Consider the following 18,776-nt stretch of genomic DNA (forward strand, 5'->3'; position numbering starts at 1 on the left):
GAATGACTGGTCACTTTGATGTGCACTGACCACCAGGGGGGCAGATGCTCAACACAGGAGCTGCCCTCTGGTGGTCAGTGTGCTCCCACAGGGGGAGTGCCACTCAGCCAGAAGCTGGGCTCACAGCTGGCAAGCACAGCAGTGGTGGTGAGAGCCTCTCCTACCTCTGTGGCAGCACTAAGGATGTCCGACTGCCAGCTTAGGCCTGGGACTGCGAGAGGGCGCAGGCTGGGCTGAGGGAACCCCCCTCCAAGTGCACACATTTTGTGCACCAGGCCTCTAGTTTTAATATAATCTCAGGTAAGCCTTAGTCCTGATGCTTATAAAAGCAAAAAGAAGTATATTTATTTGAATAATATGTATTAATAATTACTAATTATTTAGAAATATATAGGTATGTTTCAAAGGGAAAAGAACATATATTGATATTTGGGATGCATTTGTGAATATCTCAATTGCTGATAATAAGAAACGTTAATAATCAGCAATAAAAGCAGACACATCCTACTTAAAATCTAATATATACTCTAATATATAATTCTTTAGAAGGTTATTGATAAATATGATAATTCAATTTAAAAGTTGCCCTTAGTGCACTGGTCTTATTGATAATCTAAACTTTTATCTCCTTTGCTTAAAATGTCACTCCCACTTTATTTTTATGTAGATATCTGAAATACTGAACACTAGTTGAACTAAATTTAGCTACTAAGACAGTCCAGCCACCTTACCAGTGAGGAACTAAGCCCAGAATAGTCTATTTACTTTATCATAGTTCCTTAATAAGTGAAAACCTGGCCAGAATTAGAATATTAGACTCTGCATTTTGCAGTCTTATTCTTTACTTGTCTCTTCTGATACTTAATGAACATTTTTAATATTTTTTTTTTACTAATTCAATACTATGCTTGGTGTCTGTCTTTTTATCTTGTCATTTCCTCTGCTCTTTCTAAAATTCCAGTTTAAATCCCTCTTAATTTGGTTTATTCATCTTAAAATTTATTCTTGTTTGCATTCACTCATTATCTCATTCATTCATTGCTCTTTTCCAGACACTTTGGAAAACTAAAAATAAAGGATGAACCAGAGAGGCAGCGGTCATGCCTATTCTCCTACCGCTGAGATAATTTTGTTCTTCTTGCCTATGTATTGTATTAGTGTGCCAAGGCTCTCATAACCAAGTATCACGGGCTGGTGACTTGAACAGCAGAAGTTTGTCACAGTTCTAGACTCAAAATGTCCAAAATCAAGATGGGTTGATTGATTCTGGAAGCTGTTACAGGGCTCTCTCCTAGCTTCTGCTAGCTTCTAGCATTCCTTGTCTTGTAGGTGATGGTCTCCCTGTATCTCTTCACATTGTATTCCCTCTTTGTGTATCAGTCTCTGTGTTAAATTTCCCCTCTTTATAAGGACATCAGTCCTATTGATTAGGTCCCGCACAAATGACCTTGGTTTAAACTGATTACCTTTGCAAATTCCCTGTTTCTAAATAGTTTCACATTCTGAGGTATTAGGAACTAGGGCTACAACATATATTTTTTGGGGTGGGAGGGAAACACAATTCAAGCCATAACACATATGAAAGCACTATGCTGCATTTTTTTGTTTGTTCACAAGCAAATGACTGTTTTTCAAGGTTTGTTTTTTCTCCTATTTGCCTACACATTTTTTTTTTCTTAGTGATGATTTCACAAGCTTTTTTGGAAAGCTTTATTATTTTTTCATTGTGGATAAAATCCCCCTTCCTGGGGTTTCACAACATTTGTGTTAATTGTGCAACCTGGGACATCAGAGATTTAAATTGTATTCCATTCCCATTTCTGTGGCATAAGAAACTTTAACCTTAATATGGTTTTATCTTCATAGACTTTGGTCGCATCTTTGACACAGAAGTTCCAAGGCAGGAGCATATATTGTCTAGTTGGTGTTTCACTGGCATTTGAGCTCTGGCTAACCCTAAGATATCATATACATTTGATTGATTAAAATTAGCAATAATTAACATAAAATTATAAAGTATTAGACACAATGGGCATCACTAGAGCGGAGTGTTATCTCAGATCATTTTATTGAATTATGTAATATTCCTCAATGTCTGAAAGAGGTGAGTGTTATCCCTTTTCTGGACCCCTTCAGCCTGGTATTAAAGTCACAGCCCCATAGCCAAATTCTATTTTTTTACAACATTTTTGTAACCAAACAGGTCCTGTAACCTACTTTCTTTTACAAATACAAATTTTTAACTCTGAGTAAAGATGAAAAAAATTACCACCTTTTCTCTTAAATCCTGTAGTTTGCTCCCTGGGAAAATTCCCAACAGGTACAGCTAAACCAAAGTCGGAATTTATTCCTTCCCATAGTTAAGCTTGCTACTTAGCTATGACTTGACAGTAATGTGTTTTCATTATGATTTAGAAAAATCAGAGGAAGCAGTATGGTTTCAATTAAAAGGTAGTATGTAAACTTTTATCAGTAGAACTCTTTTTCAAATAAAATGTGTATGGAAGCCAAAGAGTTAAAAAGAGGTGGAAACTGGTATAAAGTGATCAAATACCTATCTATAATGATTAAATGAAGTGACATTTATAACCCTCCATCTACTAAGTCTGGTAATTGTATCCAATAAATTTGGTTCCCTTTCCTTGGATTGGCATGGGGCTATATTTGTATGCCCTCAACAGAAATTTGTCAACTATCATTGAAGAGCTTTACTTTATGAGTTGGTAGAAATAACTCTCAAATCTCCTACTAACTGTGTGCCTTTCATATTTGGTGGTGTATATAATGCTGCTTCTCCAGAAATTTCAGATTCCTTTTCTCTATAACCATTTTTAATTTACTCTTTTGCATCACGAGGCCTTCCTTAACTCTCCAGTTGAAAACCACCAACCTTTTTAACACTCTGTCCTTATATACTTCTTGATTTGTCTCCATTATCACTTATCATCATCAAAAAATATTTGTTCCTTTGCAAATTTATTTATTGTCTTTCTTTGCCCACCAGAATTTATGGGTGAGGGTTTTTGTTTTTTATGTTCTCGGCTCTATCCCCTGTGCTAGGAAGATGCTTGATTCATACCTAGGCTCTCCATAACAATAAATTAATATGATGAATTAGTGAGTGAATGGACCTCTTTACCCATCAAACTGCTTCTCGCCCCCACATAAAACAAAAAATAAAAGCAAAGCAAATTAAGTCCTATTCATCTTCCCACTGCACTTTTTGTGTAGTTCTGTTAAAATTGTTTCCCTTTGCTTTCTCCTCTGTGTTTTTCTTCCATTTGCTGAATGAGTGACGCTACATTTTCTCAAATTTATTTCAATCCAGTATTTATGTATGTATCTGTGGATTATCTTTAGCATCACATCTATGGAATTTTTATAAACTAGAGCCTGAAATGTATTTCTTATGCCCTTTCTCTTTCTTCTACACAATGAAACTGATTATATCATTAACCTCAGAAGATCAGTGTCTCAAAGAAGAAAGGTTAATAATATAGCATGTTCTTTACAAAATCAGAGGAGAAAGTGACGTTACCCATTGGGAGAAATAGCAGTGTGAATTTAAATAATTTGAAGCTTGAAGGGATCTAATTCATTCCAAGATTTCTCTATCTTAAAGAAATATATATTTTAAGATGATTTCTCTATTTTGAAAAGCATATATTTCATAAATAGCACATATTTTGTCTATGACACCACTTTTTTGTACTAAAATGAGCTACATTTCAAATGTTATCACCTCTACGAGGTCTTAAAAATACATAGGCTGTTAAGTGTTAAGCTGATTTGTCCTATCCTTACACTTAATGTACAACTTTAGTGCTTTTTTAGTAATAGGCAAACTCCTTATTAAAAAACATTTTATTCTAGAGTTTAAACCAGAATTCTATTGCTAAGCAGATAGAATCCATGAGGTGATTTTTACAAGAATGTTTTGCTTCACTGATTGCTGTTTTGATAGCTATTTTTAATATTTTTGGAACCATTTAATGTCTATTTCTAAGAGTAATTTCTGTAACTTAAATTGAGAAGTTTTATTTCTGTCAATTTTATTTCTGTCAGAATGTACAGTTTAAGAATAATTACTATGATGGCCAACTGTTATATGAAGAAAAATATTTATTAGGTGTTGTTTTTCATTACTGTCTCTGAAAATCAATGTAAGAAATCATTCTATTAAAACTGATTTTGATGAAAACACCTGTTTTATAATGGTGGCATTTACGTATTCAGAAAGACTATTCATATGATTTAGGATTCTCTAACCTGCTGCCTTAGCTTTTACTGAAACATGTAGCACTCAACTAAAATAATTATGGTCTAAAATTTTGTGAAAGTTTAAGGTATAAGGTACATAGTGGCATAGTCTAATAGTTGCTAGACATTTTCCTATCGTAGTATTCACCATCAAAATATATACTTATAATAGGCATATATACATACATACATATAATAAACATGTACATAAAATACTTACTGCTTTTATAGCATCATATAACTAATAAAATATTTTTACATGCGGTTGCTTGGTTGAGATCCAAACCACTTATTTTTTGTAGTCTTGATGTTTATTTTTACTCCATATTTTAAAGATGAGGAACCTGAAGTCTAAGTCAATGTTCTTTTTATCCCCAGACAACATTTGCATCAATGAGGTCCAACTATTTAACAGTATTTTCTTTATAGTAATGTTCTGTATCTTGAATTATGTGCAGAGTTTGAATTAGGTCAGCAATAGAACAAGTGTGGTGAGTTAAACTGATTCTTAAATGAACTGACTGAATAAACTGAGATCGTGTAGCCTGAAGCTATACACAACAAAAATAATTTTTATTTTGACCTCAAGAATTAGTTAAAACCATTGAAAAATAAACCTCAATGGTTGAAAACTGTATAAGAAATTATTAAGCTAGATTATAAAACTGCTATCTTAGTATTTTTGGGTTGAAAAAATTTTATGAGATGGCAAATAGAAACACAATTTTGTGAAGAACAATATATAATGCTCCTGAGAGAATAAAATATCAGTAAAAATCAAAGATTTGAAGCTAAAGGTGATTGATTACACTCATCAGTCCCACTCCTCTTTCTCCCTCCTCAAGTGAATGTTTAAAATAAGTATATGAAAAAATACATATACAAAAATTGTTTGGGCTCTCTGATAAATTATTTTATCGACATGAATAAATTATTATTATTAGGTTGGACCAAATTTTAATTTTCTATTAGGTAGTGTATTTTAGCATGATAGAGACAAGGCAAGTCCTCATTGTGTTTTTTTTTTTTTTTTCTGATAAAACAGCCCTAAATCACAGATCTCACTTTCCATAAATAGGCACTACTTGTATGGCTTAGTGATTTACTTCTTTGACTCTAAATGAAATCTATACTTAAAGTAATGATTATGCTAATTGTTGATAGTTTTATAATACTTCCTAAAAGATGATGTCACAACATTAATTTTCCTTTTGACATCAATAAATATTCATTTCTTCAGTGTGTTATGGGTATTCAAATGAAAGAAATGTTTCTAACAAAACAGCAATATTGTAATTTTTAAAAGGCATTTTTGTTGGTGATCTCAACCAGTTCTTCCCTTTATGGCAGGAGCTGATGCCTATAAATACTCAATTGCAGAACAGTCATTAAGCTTAGGTTTCACTAATTATCCAGTTGGAAATTCGTCATGACCCATCCAAGTATACCTCTATTCTCATGTAATTGAATGTATAGAATTGATAATTGAAAAAGAAGTTAACCTCTTAAATATAAAGATTATATATTTTTTCTGTCATGTTTATATTAACCCATGATCTTTATCTTTTAGAAGACTGAATAAAATATTTCTTGCCATTTAGTTTAATTGCTATCTTTTATCCATTGTTAATGGTATTGTCTTCTAAAGAACCAAATGGTTTGGAAGTTTATATTGAATAAGGGCCATGGTCAAGTCCTTTATCAGAAAATTTAATTTGGGGGATCTATTTTACATGATTTGGGCTTATGAAGATGAAACATTTCATTCACTGCAAACATATGTGATAAAAGCAACTCTGAATTATTTTAATGTCATGTTCCAGTTTGTGTTCTAATCCATAGGATACTCAATGAGAGAGAAACGAACAAAAAACAGAGACTCTGACTTTTGTGATTAGGCGTTTCGAGAGTCTGAATGTAAAGTACCTATTTATTATCTCAGGGCAATTTAGTAAAGACTTTGCACCACTATTGAAATGGTCATTATATTTCCCATAGCTTTTGATAAGTAGTTATTAAATCATTTCTCAAAATGCTGAAATTAAACTTGTTCTGATGAGAGATTGCCAATGAGAAAATACAGAAGCATTGGAGTCACTACAATCTCTCTTATGGATCGATAATTTGGTCTAAAAATGGAATAATTCACAGGCAGGCAGTACTACAAAATTCAGCCTGCTGGAGCATAAGAAATGACTTGCTATAAAGAAAAAGGGGGAGATACTTTATACTTTTGGTTTACATTTATGTTTTAGGATAAGTTTTAATGTTAATTCTTGGAAATTTTTATTAACTTTATTATTCTACCTCAGATTGCCTGCATGAACCATTTAACACATTTTCTGATAAAGGGAGATAGTTATTATTTCTCGATAAGGCTATTAGAACTGTAAACGATTTTTTGACCTTGAAGAAGGAACCAGCATTAGATAGTTGTTCATAGCATTCGGTATCCCAGTCCAGCAGCACCCGTAAAATTTAATTGAGAAAATAGCCGGTATGTGTGTTCATTTTCCAGTGAGCTGATCTGTTATTTCAATTCTTAGGCTATTATGTTTTCATAGTCTTTAGGTTGTCAATGCTTTTAAATTGCTTTTTTGTTTCTATTTATGCTTACGGGTCATCACGCCTTCTTTCTGCCTAGCTAAGAGCACAGTGGCAAAATATGTCTTGCTCTCTCGATAAATTTTTAAAGTCATAACTACAAAAAGAGTTATTTTAAACTTAGTAATGATAACGACATTAGGAGACTAAAAGGAAGAGAAAAGGAGGTCATTGTTACCTTCAAGCATTTTCTCTTTTTCTTTTCTCCTAGAAAAATATAATCAAGTAATCAAGAAAAAGTTATGTTGAGTGAAGCAACAAACATCTGTATTCTTACATCTTTCAAATGAAAGTATATTATCTTCGTATCACTAAGATAAATATATTTCTTTCACCAATTTTTACTTCTTCCTCTGAGTCTACCCCAGCTTTTTTTTTTATGACAAATTCTGCATACAGATTAAACAAATAGGGAATAAAATGTACTCTTGCTGACACCTTTGCTATAGGAAATCATTCTTTCTATCTTCCCACATTCTGTCCTGACAGTGGCTTCCTGTCCACAATGCAGGTGACACTCCAGGACAGTCACGTGCTGAGGCACGCCCATTTCTTTCAGAGCAGCCCATGACTTCTCATGGTCCACACAGTGAAAGGCTTTACATATTCTATAAAACCATCTTCTGAAATTCTTTGCCAAAACTTAGTACAAGTGTTTTTGGTAATGTCTCAAGTGCATATTCTTTTTCTAAATCCAGCTTGAACATCCAGCATCTCCTGTCCATTGAAGGTAAAAGCCTTTGTTGCATCACCTTGAGCATCACGTGTTTGGATGGGAAATGAAAGCAATGGTCCTATGGTTATTGCACTCCTTGACATCTCTCTCTCTCTCTCTCTCTCTCTCTCTCTCTCTCTCTCTCTCTCTCTCTCTCTCTCTCTTTAAAATTGGGATTTATATTGAATCTTCCCAGTCTGTAGGCCATTACTTTATTTTCCATATTTGTTGACATATTCCTGTTAAGATTTTGACAGACTCAGTCTCTTTGGCTTGAAATAATTTTATCGGTATCCCATCTAACCCTGGTGATTAATTTCTTCAAAATGCTTTCATGGCAGCTTTCACTTAACTTTCTAGAATTATAGATTCTTCCTAAGAGGAATCTTCTTCCCTATAGATTTTGTCTCTTCTGTATAGATTTTATTTGTGCTGGTTTCATCTTCCCTTTGTTTTCTCCATGTCAGATAATGTGCTTCCTTATGGGAGTGCAGCGCTTCAAGTTCAGATTTGAATGTCCCATTTATTTCTTGAATCTTATGGTAGAGTTTTCTTGATTTGTTGTTGTTGTTCTTTTGGATCTCCTTACATTTTGACTATTGTAATAGTTCTCTTTTTCTCTAAAGATAGTTGTTGAAAAACTGTGTTCAGGATCCCAACCCTGCTTTTGTCACCTTTTACTTTTGCCTCTCGTCCATCTTTAACAATTTACAGTGTTTCTTCTGTCACCCCTCTCAATTTTTATTTTCTTATTACTTCTGGCATTGTCTTTTTGCATTCTTCCCTAGTAGTATTTCTAGTTTCAGTCCACAGTTCATCTGGTTCTTGGTCAATTGAGTGTAACAGTGCAAATACGTTTTTATGTGGACTTTAAGTCCATTAGGAATGTTATTTACATTATGTTTTTGACACTGTGATTCTTTTAGTGCTCTAATGTTGTATAGAAACAGTTTATAGTCAGTACCACAATCTGCTCCTGGTCTTATTTTGGCAGGGAGAATACAGTTTTTCCATCTCCTGCTTCCAATTACATAGTCTATTTGATTTTGGTATTGGCCATCTGGTGAAGTTCATGTATACAGTCATCTGCTCAGTTGTTTGAAGCATGTGCTTGTGATGGGCAAGTCTGGCTTCATAGAAATCCACAAGCTGATCTCCTGCTTCATTTCTGACCCCTAGTCCAAATTTTTCAGTGACATTTGATTCTGCTTTATTTTATACTTTTACATTCCATTCACCTATAATTATTAGTATGTCTTGTTTTGCTGTGCAATCAATTTCTTCTGTAATACTTACTTAACAGCTTTTCATTTCAGTTTCAGCTTCTGTAGTTGGAACATAGATTTGAATGATGGGTATATTAATAGATTTACCTAAAAGTCAGATTGATATTTGGTCAGACCTTACATAGTAGCCCCTAACTGCATATGTTAAATCTTGCCTAAGTCTTAAAGCCACTTCATTTCTATTAAAGAATTATTGCTGACATTTTCAAGAAATGGATATTATAATAACAATTAATTAATTATCTTTAATAATATCTACCATTTATTATATATCCCCTTTTCTAGGCTTTTGAAAAAAATAACCCCAATTTAAAAAATTTTAATCATTAGTTTCCCAAGTAAAAATCATTAGCTACATATAAGGGTCATAGGGGACTTCTCAATGTCTTTGGATAGTTACCATAAAAATCTGGCCATTTTTTTGCAAGAACGTTGAATAATTTTGCCTATTATTAACAACCTGTAAGTTATCTCCATTTCTTGGGAACACCTCAAAGACTGGTCCCTCTTACCTAGTAGGAACTGATTAATGAGAGCAGTTTGTAAAAGTCATATTTATTATTACTTCATATGCAAAGACAACTTGGAGTGGTAAGCTAACTTCTAAAAAATGTCATGCTCTTAATTGATCAGTGAGTTGAACATGTGGAGTGATTTTAGAAGGGTATGGAACCTAATGCCCCTGATATTAATTCCAGTGCATGGCATTTCTTCATCATTAGAGATTTGATTATCTGACTAATAAAGACACCCCCCCCAACAACCTATTAAAATCTATGTATTCCTAAGACAGATCTAATTTTCAGCTTTTATGAGAAAACACAAGTCACTCATGTATAAAGAATCACAAAAAGACCAAAGGATCATTTGACCTTGGCAGTATTTTTATAAAGGGCCTCAAAATTTAGACTTCTGATGTCATTTTCAAGTACAAGTCATTTTGTATTTTTGTTTGTGCATATTGAAAAATATAATCTCAATGTCAATATTTTAAATATATCACGTTTGGTAATCTTATTTGGGAACATTTCTTCATTGCTTATATATTAGGAATACTTAAAAAAAATGGAAATAGTCTGTGTCTCTCTTAAGTACCAGTAAAGCCTGCACGTGTTGATTTAGCCTTGTATATAAGGCAAGCCTATAAAGGCTGGAACTGTTCAGGAGATAGGGAGACCAAAAGGCATATTATTTTGCCCAGAGCAAGCTGTTTTCTCAAATACTTACTCTTTCTGTAAGCCAGTGTGAGAAACACAGAATAATTTTCACTAAAAATTCTAACATTCTAGAAAATTAAAAATTATCCCCATTTCTTAGGAACACCTCAAAGACTGGTCCCTCTTACTGGTAGGAACTGTCAGCCAGGAAAGAAGGCTGAGAGAGTAACCCACACAGGGTCCTGCTAACTCCACAGTGAATCACTTCTGGCTCATGAGTAAGGCTTTACCACAGAAAATAACACAAAAAAGTAAGATGAAACAAAGAGTAAAAGTCTATCTCTATAACACAGGCTTTCCAGGAAGTACTTGTCAGAGTAGATGGACTGTCTGTCTAAAGAGCATGAGACCAAATTATCAGAAAGATAATAGTCATATATTCAGATGTACAATACTGTAGAAAGTCAGTGAGCATATTAGTGATAAACTGCTGTGTAACAAGTTACTCCAACATTTATTTTAAAAAACAAAAATAGAAAGGAAAACAAACCTGGGGATGTTTGCTTTTCTCTCCAAGAAAACATTTGCGATCCAGCATGTTTCACCTATAAGCATAACTATCAAATGATTTCACCTTTCTATAATAAATTGATACCTTACCATCAAGTCTGGTAGGTGTTGAATAACTAACAAATCTATGGAAATGATGTAATACCTGGTTCTCTATTTCTTTATCTTTTTGATGTTAGTCTCTAGTGATCATTACTTCTGAACACTCTTCTGAGGAGATTTGTGATGAAGTATGAATATTCCTCTTGAACTCTAGACTTGTTTCGGATTGTTGAATAAAGCAGTTGCCTTTCTGAAAACAAAAGCCATACATATTATGGCCATTATACTGAGCTTATCAGAGTTTATGAACAGCTATAGTTTGTTTCATTCAGTGGAATATAGCTATCTAATTTAATGTTAGGAGAAATAAAAAGAGGGAAGAGACAGAAAGCAGGCAGGATGGAAGGAGGGAGGAGAAATACATATGCTACACACACACACACATGCATGCATGCATGCATACATACAAAAATGCTCATCTTAAAAAAATATAAGAAGGCTTTGTAAAGTAGGCAGTTTTTAGGAAGGAAAATAAATTAATCTCTGGGGCATTCCAGAAAATAGAAGGCAATAAGTGTTGCACGGACTGACATCTCTAATGCTTCTATCTAGTGAGGTAGAAACTAGTTTTCTGCTTGGCTGCTCAGCCCAAGAGCAATGACTTTCAGCAAGACAACAAAACAAACTGGGACACGAGGCACATTAAGGAAAAGCTTGAAGATGTCTGCTGCAATATTGAATGCCATTCCCACAATACTATTGGGAGAATCATTTGACTATACTACCAGACTTTGGGAAATAGCTTGTCAGCATGTGGATTTTAAATATCTTTTGCTACTTTGTTTTGAGTCTCCTAATAATAGGGTCCTGTAATTGAGTTTCTCACTTTTTTCTTGTTATTAGAATATTACAACAATTAGAGAAAAACTAATTTTTAAAAACTATTTCAATTACATTTACAAGTGGTAAATTCTCTCCCGTGGCAATAGATAGTCAAGACTACTTATTGGTAAAAGTGTCTAATTTGTCAGCAATTCAATGATATTCTCATAGCAATGATAATGCTGCTTATTTACAGTTTTGGTTCATAAACAATAGTTATTACATCATTCCACAGTACTCTAGTTGAAGAAATTTGATGGCTTTATTTTGTATGTGCCAGGCAGTGTGCCTGTTGCAATTTCTAATGGATTTTAAATGTTTTACCAGTTTTAAAGTATTTTTCTTAACGTGATAGAAATTATTACACTAAGCATTTTGTGTGTTTTAACTCTATATGGGGGTGAGGGTGGGATGGTGTTAAACAATGTGTCTATTTTGGAAACATGCTATTAATGATACGGTGCATAGAATAGAATGATGAATATTTTTACATTCAACTGCTCTTTTGTCTAAGATTGGAAACTGTTGATATTGGGGTGGGGGAGACCCCTCGAAGGTGAATTAATGTTTACATTGACATTTTATAGTAGAAATCTGCTTCCATATGAGATAGGATGTGTAAAGGCATATTTCCCAGTCTGCAGCCTTATGTTTTCCTTAAGCTTTATCGTCATCCTTCACCCTAACTTCCAAAAATCAAAGAAATATGCTAGCCTATGTTCATGTCTTTCTAAGAGCTATCTTGATTGAAGGAGAAAAATCCTAGATATTCACCTACCTTCCTAATACCTAAAACACATAGTTCTTTATAGATGATATTTACATCCTAAGAAGAATGAATGGCCAGATACACAACAGAGCAAATAAAGTCAGAGAGCAGGATACTACATATGACTATTCTTCTTCTTATCAAGACAAAGACTTACTGTCATCTACAAAGTAAATGAAAATTCTGGATAAAAGTCCAAATATGGTGGGACAAATCCTAAGAACAATTTCTACTCATCTTTTAAAAAAATTTTCACTGAGCTATCAGATAAATGTTTTTGTTTTTTGTAGTTACTATTCTGGTTCTTTTTTCTTAAACTAGGTTTAAGATAGCAAGGCTTTTTTGATTTTAAAATTGAGCTTAGCTATCCAACTGAACTCCCTTAGTGATTCTAGTGTTTAATTTCTCAAACTAAATAATCTTCCTGTCTTCTTAAGGTTGTACACTCTTTGTAATTCCACCATTGATTCTTCTTTGAGATTAAAGTAACTGACAACCTTTAACAAAGAACTATTATCTACACAGTTTTTCAACTAGACTGGCAATTTCTTACCTTCTGATTTTTCCTTAGTTATTGCATCTGTGGAACATTCCCCAAGATTTTTATGAAGCTAGACTAGAAAGATTAATTTTCTATACTGAAAGGACTAATTTTCATAGCTGTAGGCATCAGTATTTTTCTTTCTGTTCTCTAATAAAACTATAATTTTATGAACCTGGTTGAATATCTTTTGAGTCTTAGTTCATGTTAATCCAGTAGATAAGAATTATCCTATTTAATAAAGGGATTAATTATAGGATCATAAAAAAATTATAACAAGACAGAAGTATCTAATACATTCCTATCTTTATTCATTTGCTCAGCTTTTAACTATAGCCTATACCCGTGGTCGGCAAACTGCGGCTCGCAAGCCACATGTGGCTCTTTGGCCCCTTGAGTGTGGCTCTTCCACAAAATACCATGGCCTGGGCTAGTCTATTTTGAAGAAGTGGCGTTAGAAGAAGTTTAAGTTTAAACAATTTGACTCTCAAAAGAAATTTCAATCGTTGTACAGTTGATATTTGGCTCTGTTGACTAAAGAGTTTGCTGACCACTGTCCTAGACTATCTCTTTTTCTTCCACCCTTTGCCCCAAGAGTTTTCTTTTTCAAGAAACAATTCAAGTCCCAGTTCCTCTAAGAAGCCTGCCTTTTCCATTCAGACTAAGGCCCTCAGATATGCAAATACTAGCATTCTCTTTATGTATAGATATAATTAAATAATAGATCAAGGGTCTCTTAATGAGGATGTCATCTTATCTATACAACTACCTAAGTGGTTCTCAACCAGTGACTGTGTGGTCTCCCCCCACTCCAGAGATTTTGTGTAATACTTAGTAACGTTTGATTTACCTGCGTGGAGGAGGATGTGCCATGACATCCAGTCTGCAGAGGCTAGAGTTACCACTAAACATCCTACAGTGCACAAAACAGCCACCACCATCCCCAACATAGAATTATTTGGTCGAAAATGTCATTACTGACAAGGCTAAGAAACATTAATTGCTTACTTCCATTGATTCTGGACCATGAATAGCCATGGTGTACATATGGATCCCTGACAAATTGTAAGACCACTTTTCATTCTTATAGCCAAAACTATGTTGGTGATTATGGCGTGGGACAATGTAAAGCGTTGCTGAAGCCCTACAGATTGCATCTCTTGTTTCTGTGTCATCTACATGCTGCATTATCATTGAAGGAACTTAAATTGGGCTGTCACAATTTTCTCTTTGACAAAGCGACACTGATTGCTATCCACTACACTACCTTATGAGCATTGCCAATGATTACACGTTCACATTTTCATGGTTTGCCCTGGCATTTTACATGATATTGGAGTTAATGTGACCAGTATGTAATAGCCAGGATTGCCTTTTCTATCTGTAAAAAAAGAAAATGGATGAGTGGAACTTTTAAAATAGATACAGCTTTTTAAGGTATTCTTTATAATTTTTTTTTTCGATTTACATCAGATACTCTCTGAATGTGTTTCCATCTCTCAGGTATTAATTCATCACTAGGATGAAGTAAAACCAGATAATCATTGGTACCTCTGTGAAAAATTATATTTTATACTGCTCTCTCCACATAGAAAATATTCTCCTGTTTAAGTCCCATCCATTCTTCAAGAACCGGCTGATTGTTATGTTTTAATCCATCTTTCCTTCCCTAAACTAAAAGTAAACCCTTCTTATTCTAGATCCAAATACACTCTGTTTATATAATCTCAAATTCACCTTCTAGCTTGGTATATTGATGTTCTTTTAATAGGTTATACAATATTTATCTCCATCAAAGTATCTTATTTATCAATAAATCTGTGTGGATTTATACTCTTTGTAAGTGAATCCACAGCTCCATTATCTAAAAGTAAAAGGCTTTCATAAAAATATTTTCTGCTTCACTGAAAGAACAATCTTAAAAATCCAAGCTATTTAATCATTATGAACATTCATTTCCAACAGCAGGTATAGTTTTCTATATTTATAAAATGAAAAATACATTCCCAACTCTTTACGTCTCTGATATTAACAAGAGATATATTTAGCAAAAGACTGAAGTAGTTTCTTCATACAACATTATAAAAAAAATTTCCTAGCTTTGTGAGTTCTTTGAAAACAGCTTTTAAGTTCATTTAATCACATGCCTTTTTACTCTATGCCATTAGTATCTAGAACAATGGATTTTAGAATTATACTTAAAAACTACTAGAATAAATTAGTAAGTTGAATTTTGCCATATATTTTATATATAGCAATTGATAAATAATTTTGATGCAGCATCATCTTTTTATCTTCTTCACTTTTGGGGGAGGGAGGGAATGGGTATCCTTTAATCATCCTTAGGTTGAGTTTAGATTATTTTGACAATGAGATAATGCATATACATATATTTGAAGTTCTTAGGATAGTGTACCTTAGCTACTTTTATTAATAGCCCTGACACCTCAGAACAAGGAAAAAATATTTCCCTTTGCATATACGATGCATGGTTTAAATTGATTCCCCTGAGAAAAATGTGGTTTAAAATAACCTTGACTTTGAGCATGTTTTCATATGTCTCTTGGCTTTCCTATGTCCTCTTTCAAAAAGTGTCTATTTAGGTCCCTTGCCCATTTTTTGATTGGGTTGTTTATCTTCCTTTTGTTAAGTTGTATGAGTTCCCTGTAAATGTTAGAGATTAAACCCTTACCGGTGATAACATTGGCAAATATGTTCTCCCATGCAGTGGGCTTTCTTCTTGTTCTGTTGATGGTTTCTTTTGCTATACAGAAGGTTTTTATTTTGATGTAGTTACATCAAAGAGATGCAAATCAAAATGACAATGAGGTACCATCTCACACCTGTCAGAATGGCTATCATCAACAAACAGCAAGTGCTGGCAAGGATGCAGAGATAAAGGAACCCTCCTGCACTGCTGGTGGGAATGCAGACTGGTGCAGCCACTGTAGAGAACAGTATGGAGTTTCCTCAAAAAACTAAAAATGGAACTCCCATTTGACCCGGTGATCCCACTTCTAGAAATATACCCAAGAAACTAGAAACACCAATCAGAAAGGATATATGCACCCCTATGTCCAAAGCAGCACAAGCAGCACAATTTACCATAGCTAAGATTTGGAAACAGCCTAAGTGCCCATCAGCAGAGGAGTGGATTAAATGTGGTACAGCTACACAATGGAATACTACGCTGCGGTAAAAAAGAAGGAATTCTTACCATTTGCAACAGCATGGATGGAACTGGAGAGCATTATGCTAAGTGAAATAAGCCAGTCAGAGAAAGATAAATATCACATAAAATAAATTTGGACAGCAAAACTTATATTGGAGTGCATTTGCTTGTTATCACAATTACTTCCTAAGTACTAAAATTGAAATGAATATTCTTCCAGGCCCCCTTCAAACTCCATATATTCTATGGTTAGGACTTTCCATGGGTCTGCTATTTGCACAACTATTTGAAAATAATTTAAATTTGTATATACAGTTATTTATATTTAGTGTGATAATTTTTTTTTTTCAGATTAAAGGTGCCAGATCTATCTAAAAACACCTTTTACCAAGCTGGTCATCAAGGAAAATATTATTAAACACTAAGATTTTTCTAGATTGTTGTTGTTATCACTAATCATGGTGTTCAACTATATCACCTTTAATCATGATGAACTTTCTTTTATACATCTTTTCTAAGCAATTATATTGCTCTGTTTTTATTTTCTGTTTTGGAGTTCTGTACTCTTACATTGTATTGATTGGATTAGAATTAAATATCTAGTTTAGAATTTTTTTTCTTTTTTATTGTTTAAAGTGTTACATACTAGTATGTCTCCTTTTCCTCCAATTGACCTCTCCCTGACCACTCCCACCCCTCAGGACAAGCCCCCACTGCCCCAGTGTCCCTGTCCATTGGTTATGCTAATATGCATGGATACAAGTCCTTTGGTTGATCTCTTACCTTCCCCACCCCCCACCCCACCTCTTCTGCTTTCCCTCTGAGGTTGGAGGGTCTGTTCAGTGTTCTTTGTCTCTGGATCTATTTTTGTTCATCAGTTTATGTTGTTCATTATATTCCACAAATGAGTGAGATCATGTGATATTTATCTTTCTCTGACTGGCTTATTTCGCTTAGCATAATGCTCTCCATGTTCATCCATGCTGTTGCAAATGGAAAAAGTTCCTTCTTTTTATAGCAGTGTAGTATTCCATTATGTAGATGTACCACAGTTTTTAATACACTCCTCTGCTGATGGGCACTTAGGCTGTTTCTAAATCTTAGCTATTGTAAATTGTGCTGATATGACCATGGGGGTGCATATATCCTTTCTGATTGGTGTTTCTAGTTTCTTGGGATATATTCCTAGAAGTGGGATCACTGGGTCAAATGGGAGTTCCATTTTTAGATTTTTGAGGAAACTCCATACTGTTCTCCACAGTGGCTGCACCAGTCTGCATTCCCACCAGCAGTGCACGAGGGTTCCTTTTTCTCTGCATCCTCGCCAGCACTTGTCATTTTTTGATTTGTTGATGATAACCATTCTGACAGGTGTGAGATGGTACCGCATTGTCGTTTTGATTTGCATCTCTCAGATGATTAGTGACTTTGAGCATGTTTTCATATGTCTCTTGGCCTTCTGTATGTCCTCTTTTAAAAAGTGTCTATTTAGGTCCTTTGCCCATTTTTTGATTGGATTGTTTATCTTCCTTTTGTTAAGCTGTATGAGTTCCCTGTAAATTTTGGAGGTTAAACTCTTATCAGAGATAGCATTGGCAAATATGTTCACCCATGCAGTGGGCTTTCTTGTTTTATTGATGGTTTCTTTTGCTATGCAGAAAGAAATTGTTTATGGTCTTTAAAATCAGTCCTTCTTAAATTATAAGTTGCCAAGACATCACTTTAGATTATCTATTATATTTCTGTTTGCCCTCTGGGACAGTAAGTAATTTAGACTCTTTACTTTTTTTAACTCATTTACTCCTTAAAACAATAATGTAAGGATAAATGTTAAACTTCTTTTACATGTAAAAAAAAAACTGAGGCCCAGGGAGTTTAAGCAACTTGCTAAAGATTTCACAGCTTATGAAAGGCAGAACCAGGATTAAAACAAGCTCTTACTCACTATGTTACACTCCCTCTCACTTATAAGAAATATGGCGGAGACCTGGAGCCATCCCCACATTTGTGACTTTTTCTATAGTCAGAGTAAAAGTCAGAGTAAAAGCTATTAATGTTGGCAAGTGGAGAACAGCAAGGCTAGTTCGATTTGTGGAGGCTAACTAGGCTAATTCAGTGAGTATGTAACTTCTACCACCAGTTTTGTCTCTTGCTTCCATGACTCACATCCATGGCACACAAAATATTAATTAACAGAAGTCATCAATGATCGAATATTTGCAACTCAGGAGGATAATTAGAAATCCCCAGTACCTGGAATGCTTCTTTAATCTAGGATTTCATTAACAAAAGAAAAAGAGTTTGACTAAGTTTAACTGTCTCATAAAGTTAAATTAGGAAATAATTCATACATGTATGAACAGTAAGTAGTAAGAACTAGTATCAATTTCTAGTTCACTTTATTAACCATTACTCTTAATTCAGTAAATAGTCTTATTTTGTGGTTCCTCATGGTTCTATTTTATCCTATTATTTCATGTATACTCTCATTCTACTCAGTGAATTCTGAGAAATTCCCTTCATGACTCAGGACTTTAAAATTAATCACAGCAAGTTCTTATTTCACCCTTTTATTTTCTCAATCTTTCATTTAACAAACATGTGCACCAATTTAGTGTATACCTTCAACATTTTTAAAAATTAATTTTTAAAATGTATGTATCCACCCTAGAAATTCCTTTTCATTCTATTCATTTGCTCCATTCCATAGTTACCATCTTTGTTTTGTATGCTTTCTCTCTGCATTTAGGTTGCATTAATTGATGGGCATTTATAATT

General features: G+C 34.0%; 1 protein-coding gene across 1 annotated transcript in view; it reads left to right on the forward strand.

Moving 5' to 3' along the window:
• The window catches only part of PCLO (piccolo presynaptic cytomatrix protein), a gene marked incomplete at its 5' end in the record, with an annotated part of 292,340 nt that overhangs the window by 137,691 nt on the left and 135,873 nt on the right, over positions 1-18,776 (forward strand). The gene's annotated exons all lie outside the window — the stretch shown is intronic.

The sequence above is a fragment of the Cnephaeus nilssonii genome (assembly GCF_951640355.1).
Source record: "Cnephaeus nilssonii genome assembly, chromosome: 12".
Taxonomy (NCBI): Eukaryota; Metazoa; Chordata; class Mammalia; order Chiroptera; family Vespertilionidae; genus Cnephaeus; species Cnephaeus nilssonii.